This window comes from Eleutherodactylus coqui, chromosome 5 (genome assembly GCF_035609145.1).
Source record: "Eleutherodactylus coqui strain aEleCoq1 chromosome 5, aEleCoq1.hap1, whole genome shotgun sequence".
Classification (NCBI taxonomy): domain Eukaryota; kingdom Metazoa; phylum Chordata; class Amphibia; order Anura; family Eleutherodactylidae; genus Eleutherodactylus; species Eleutherodactylus coqui.
This window is the reverse complement of record NC_089841.1, coordinates 3,525,264-3,532,098: the sequence shown is the minus strand read 5'-3', so window position 1 is coordinate 3,532,098 and position 6,835 is coordinate 3,525,264.

Sequence of the window (6,835 nt, the reverse complement as noted above, 5' to 3'; positions counted from 1 at the left end):
AGCATAATTGTACTATGCCTATAATCTTCCCAGGAGTGTACTCAACAACTTCCCAAAGTTTCATGGCGATCGGATGAATGGTGTAGTAGCGCGAAAAGGACAAACACACAGACATACACGCAGACACACAGACAGACAGACACGCATACATTCAATTTTATATATATAGATGGGATCTGGTTTTGTCCTGTCGGTGGTCCCCATCTCTTTCTTTATGGATGGAGAACATGTATTGATTGTACGATTTTGGATGCATTTTATTTTTTCATAATTAATAAAGCCTGATCGTTCGCATTACTAATACGGTGGAAGGCTTCATTATTGGGCAATAATCTAATATTAGGGTTATAGGTGATGTTGTATTGTTATGGGATGCTAATTAGAGTTTATACACATGATGTGTAGTTCACATCCATAGCTGCCAATGGTAGATATGTACATAACTCTGAGAATCCATTAGCACCATTTGGGGATAGTTTATGACACTGCGCATGCGCAGCATTCCGGTGGAGCCTATGCAGAGTAACACATGGTGCACCGCATGCTTCTGCTTCAGCACTTTATGTGGACCTTGTGGCTACACAATACATTACTAAATTGTTAGTGGGGGTGACCGCCAGGTTCTTGCCCACAATTTGGCTTAATAGTGGGACCTGGCAGCCTCAGATACACCCCTGCATGCTGCCCCTGCCGTTCCCTATCCGTTTCTCTGGTGTTTCCATCACTTTCTGATGTTTTCAGGTGATTCACACACCCTCCCCTATGCAGAGCATGGGTCACCTTGAAAAATGCTCGAATCTCCCTTTGACTCGGCTCGAATAACGAGCACCCAAGCATTTTGGTGCTCGCTCATCTCTGGTATTGATGCCTCTCCGTTGTCCCAGGGGTGTCTGAGGTTTTGTGTCCCAAACCTTTGTCTAAAGATTGGATTATTTCACACTGAAGTCATCACTTTGTATGTGGTGAAATCCCTTCCGGCACAAATAGTCTTAAGTTTGCCCTGGTTGTGGTTGCATGGTCCCATGGTAGACTGGGAGAAGGGATACATTGTTAAGTGGAGGCCTTACTGTAGTCAATGCTGTATTTCATAGTAACATAGTATGTTAGGCCGAATGAAGACAACGTCCATCTAGTTCAGCCTGCAATAGTTCCTACCCATCTGTAAGACCCAGATCACCAACCCCACTGGTCACCTAAAATTTATATCCTGTAATATCCTTCCGCTCTAGAAAGACATCTAGTCCCTCTTAAACTCCTCTATGGATCCTGCCATCACCACATCCTCAGGCAGAGAGTTCCACAGTCTAACTGCTCTTACAGTAAAGAACCCCCTTCTGTGTTGGTGATGAAACCTGCTTTCTTCTAGACGTAGCAGATGCCCTCTTGTTACCGTCACAGTCCTGGGTATAAACAGATCCTGGCAGAGATCCTTGTATTGTCCCCTCATGGATTTATACAGAGTTATTTGGTCGCCCCTTAGCCATCTTTTTTCCGGGGTGAATACTCCCAGTTTTGGTGCCTCTCTGGGTATTCCAGTCCCGTCATTCCATGTATTAGTTTAGTTGCCTTTCTTTGAACCCCCTCAAGCACTGCAACATCTTTCCTGAGCCCCGGTGACCAGAACTGTACACAGTATTCCATGTGAGGCCTGACAAGTGCCTTATATAGAGGGGGGATAATGTTCTCGTCCTTCGCCCCTATACCTCTTTTACTGCACCCCAAGACTTTATTAGCCTTTGCAGCAGCTGACTGGCATTGGTTACTCCAGTTTAGTCTACAGCCCACTAGTCCCCCAGGTCTTTTCCCTAGCAGTACCCCATTTAGTGTATATTGGTGACATCCGTTTCTCCTGCCCATGTGCAGAACCTTACATTTATCCACATTGACCTCCATTCACCATTCCCCCCCCCCCCCCCCCCCAAGCCCCCGGCTTATCCCGGTCCGTTTGTAGCCGCACATTGTCCTCCGTTGCATTAATTATATTGTATAATTTTGTGTTATCTACAAATACTGATATTTTACTGTGCAGCCCCTCTATCAGGTCATTGATAAATATATTGAACAGAATGGGGCCTAATACTGAACCCTGTGGCCCCCACTAGTGATGGGGGCCCAATCAGAGTACAAACCATTTATTCCCCCCCTCTGCTTTTTATCATTGAGCCAATTCTTTACCCAGATACACACATTTTCGCCCAGTCCGAGCTGCCTCATTTTATATATCAGCCTATTATGCGGCACGGTGTCAAATGCTTTAGAGAAGTCCAGATATACAAGATCAATAGACTCTCCCAGGTCCAGCCTAGAGCTTACTTCATCGTAGAAGCTGATCAGATTCGTCTAACATGATCGACCCCTCATGAACCCGTGCTGGTGAGGAGTTATTCCGTTGTTATCTGTGAGGTATTCTTCAATGGTGTCTCTCAAAAACCCCTTGAATATTTTTCTAGTTACTGAAGTGAGACTTACCGGCCTGTAGTTACCAGGCTCACTTTTGGTCCCCTTTTTGTATATTGGAACTACATTGGCAATGCGCCAATCCAGTGGTACAACCCCGGTTTTGATAGTGTCCATATATGTTAGAAATAGCAGCCTAGCTATCACATCACCTAGTTCCCTTAGTACCCTTGGGTATATTTCATCTGGGCCCGGCGATTTATCGATTTTAATCTTCTTTAATCGGTTCCGCACTTCCTCCTGCGTTAGGTATGAGATATTTTGTGAGGCGTTCATTTTATTCCCCTGCATCTCGTGTGGCATTTTCTTTTCGTTTGTGAATACACTTGAGAAGAAACTGTTTAATAGGTTTGCTTTCCCTCCATCATCTTCAATGATTTCTCCTGCATTATTTGTTAAAGGACCAGTGCGCTCGGTGCAAATCCTTTTACTGTTAATATAGTTGAAGAATAGTTTTGGGTTGTTTTTGCTCTCTTTGGCGATCAGTCTTCCTGCTTCTTCCTTAGCAATCTTGATCTTATCTTTGCATATTTAGTTTTTTTCCCTGTATGATTTTAGCGCTTCTTCGCTGCCTTCTTGCTTTAGTAGTTTGAACGCTTTCTTGTTTTCGTTTATTGCCCCTCTTACAGTCTTGTCGAGCCACATTGGTTTCCTTTTACTTGTAGTTCTTTTATTTTTAAAGGGAAGGAACTGCTCACATGAGGCGATTAGGATCCTTTTAAACTCCTCCCATTTGTCCTCTGTACTGATATTTTTGAGGATGTTGTCCCAATTAATGTTACCGATAGTAGTTCTAAGCTGATCAAATGTTGCTTTACTAAAGTTTAGTTTATTTGTCGCTCTGTGATAAGGCTTCTTATTTAATGACAGCTGGAAGTTGATTATATTGTGGTCACTGTTCCCCAAGTGCCCCTCAACCTGTACCCCCGTTATTCTGTCCGGTTCGTTAGTTAGTACTAGGTCCAGAGTGGCCCTCCCTCTCGCTGGTTCCCGCACAAGTTGGGTAAGGTAGTTATCTTTAATTGTTCTCAAGAACTTATCACCCCTGTGAGATTTGCAGGTTTCGTTTTCCCATGTTATATCTGGATAATTAAAGTCCCCCATGATAATTACTTCGTTGCGCTTTGACACCTCTTCTATCTGCCTTAATAATAAGGTTTCAGTTTCCTCTGTTGCTTTTGGTGGTCGATAGAAGACCCCTATCAGGATTTTGTTATTTCTTCCTCCATGTATTTTTACCCACAGAGATTCCACCTGTTCATCTCCTACTCCTATATCCTCCCGTAGTCTCGGCATTAAGTATGATTTAACGTACAGACACACCCCTCCCCCTTTCTGGTTCTGGCGGTCTCTTCTAAAGAGATTGTAACCCTATAAATTCGCCGCCCAATCGCACTTTTCATCAAGCGATGTTTCCATTATTCCAACTATATCATAGTTTTCATCAGTCATTCTCGCTTGAAGCTCACCCACTTTGCTGATCAGACTTCTTGCATTCATTTTTGTTCTTTAGATTCATTTTGCTACTAATAGCACTATTGGCTGCTCTGTCAGTTCTAACTGTACTAACCCCCCCCCCCTCCCCCGCTCGGCCCCCATTCCTTAGACCCAGGTCGCTAGCTACTCTGGCTACCCCTTGTTTCTCTTTTTGTCCTCCCCCCAGTTCCTAGTTTAAACACTCCTCCAGCCTTCTAGCCATCTTCTCCCCCAGCACAGCTGCACCCTCCCCATTAAGATGCAGCCCATCCCTACGGTAGAGCTTGTAGCCGACAGCAAAGTCAGCCCAGTTCTCCAGGAACCCAAATCCCTCCTTCTTACACCAACTCCGGAGCCACTTGTTTACCTCCCTAAGATCCTGCTGCCTTTCTAGTGTGGCTTTAGGTGCAGGTAGTATTTCCGAGAAAACTACCTTGGAGGTCCTCGCCCTGAGCTTGGACCCTAGGTCCCTGAAATCATTTTTGAGGGCCCTCCATTGACCTCTAATTTGTTCATTGGTGCCAACGTGCACCATGACTGCTGGATCCTCACCAGCCCCTCCCAGTAATCTGTCAATCCGATCCGCGATGTGTCGAACTCGAGCGCCAGGAAGACAACACACCGTTTGATGATTCAGGTCTTTACGGCAGATTGCCCTCTCTGTCCCCCTAATAATTGAGTCCCCCACCACTAGAACCTGTCTAGTCTGCCCTGCGCTCCCCGTCCCCATCTCACTGGAGCAGTTATCCCCCTGGCATTCAGAGGGCATGTTGTGCTGCAGCGGTGCTAGTTCTGTAATGGCATCCCCCTCATCTGCCAACGTTGCAGCCTTCTTGGGTTGTACCAGTTCAGGACTAGCCACCCTGGTTCTCTTCCCTCTACACCTCCTTCTATCTGTCACCCAACTAGCTGCCTGCTCCCCCTGCTCTTCCGTACTACCATACGCCCCCGCCTCTACCCCAGCGAGTGCCTGCTCAGTGAGCAGCAAACTCCTTTCCATGATGTCAATGGCTCTCAGTGTTGCCAGTTGCCCATTTAGATCCAGGATTTGGGCTTCTAAATGTGCGACGTTCACACATCTTGTGCAACAGTATGCACCCTCGATCGGCTGATCAAGGACCGCATACATTGCACAAGTAGCACACTGGATGACATTGCCAGGCATGGAGCTCATCCTAATGGGGATCTACAATTTACTTGTGGAAGTAGTGAAGTGAAGATAGCTTGCTCACACTCCAAACACGCCTCCGCCTGTGCGCAATCGCTCACACTCCGCCACCCGCGCACAACCGCTCGCACTCCGCCGCCCGTGCACATCTGCTCGCACTCCGCCGCCCGTGCACAACCGCTCGCACTCCGCCGCCCGTGCACAACCGCTCGCACTCCGCCGCCCGTGCACATCTGCTCACACTCCGCCGCCCGTGCACATCCACTCGCACTCCGCCGCCCGTGCACAACCGCTTGCACTTTAAAAAAAAATTTGAAATACGCTTACACTCTCAATCACCCAATCCTGCTTCCATTACACTTTGCACATAGACACTTGAACACACTCTAGGACACACACTTAGGTTCACACACACACTAAGACACACTAGATACACTGAAGATACTTATCGGCTTCCTGTTGGCAGCTCCTCCGCAGCTCTGGTGACGTCAGCTGCAGTCCCACCGGCGGCCGCGCTCTCTGCCTTTCTGCAGCTCCGGGATCTGCTGCTCTGTTTCTACTGTTCCTTCAGCTGCTCCCTCGGCCTCCTGGTGGCCTCCGGGTGCCAGTACCGGCTCCTGCGCTGCTCTGGTGTCCCCTTCCGCCCTGCTCCTCGATACACTTCTGGCGCCTGTTTCTGGCGTCTGACGTCACTTCCGTCGTGGAGATGTCTTCTGTACAAGCCGAGTTACCTGAATATTTGTCTGACTTTGATGATGTGTTTTCACAGGAAGGGCAGACAAATTACTGTCCCCCAGAGAAGGGGACTGCTCCATTGAACTAATTCCAGACTGTAAATTGACCAAAACTTGCACATACAGCCTAACCGTGTCTGAGAGATAGTCCAAAAAGGGTTATAGTCAGGACAGTCTAAAGAGAAGACACATTTGTCCCTCAGATTCTCCGGTAGCCGAGGGGGTTGTTCTTTGTTAAGTAAAAGGATGGTGGTCTGCGACCCAGTCTGGATTTCAGAGAGCTCAACAAGATCACTAAGCATAATCCGTACCCATTGCCCCTCATTCCTAATCTGTATGCCCAGTTTAATGGTGCCAACTGTTTTTTCCAGTTAGATCTACGAGGGGCATATAACTTGATTCGGATCAAGGAGGGGAATGAATGGAAAACGGCATTTAACACCCCAGAGGAGCATTTTGAGAGTTTGGCGATGCCGTTTGTGTTAAGTAATGCGGCTGCAGTTTTTCAGTCTTTCACTAGTGAAGTCCTGTATGAATTTATTGGCCACTTTGTCCCTGTATATCTTGGCGATATTTTAATCTTTATGTCGGATTTTGAGACACACTTTCCCCGTGTCCGTCAGGTCCTTCAGGCTTTACGCGATAACAGTTTGTTCACAAAAAGGGAAAAATTACCCGAGAATGTGAAGGCGCTCCAGAGGTTCCTGGGGTTCGCATATTATTATCGGAGGTTTATCAAAGGATTTTCGGTTTCGGTTTCGGTTTTGGCTAACCCATTGACAGATATGACTAGGAAGGGCGGTTTTCCTTCTAAATGGTCTTCAAGGGCGTTTCAATCCTTTCAGGAGTTGAAGGGATGTTTTGCAACGGCTCCGGTTTTGGTACAGCCAGACTCGTCCAGACCGCTTGTAGTGGAGGTGGATGCCTCGGAAGTGGGGGTAGGTGCTGTGCTATTCCAAGGTACTAATACATTGCAAGATCTTCACCCTTGTACTTTTTT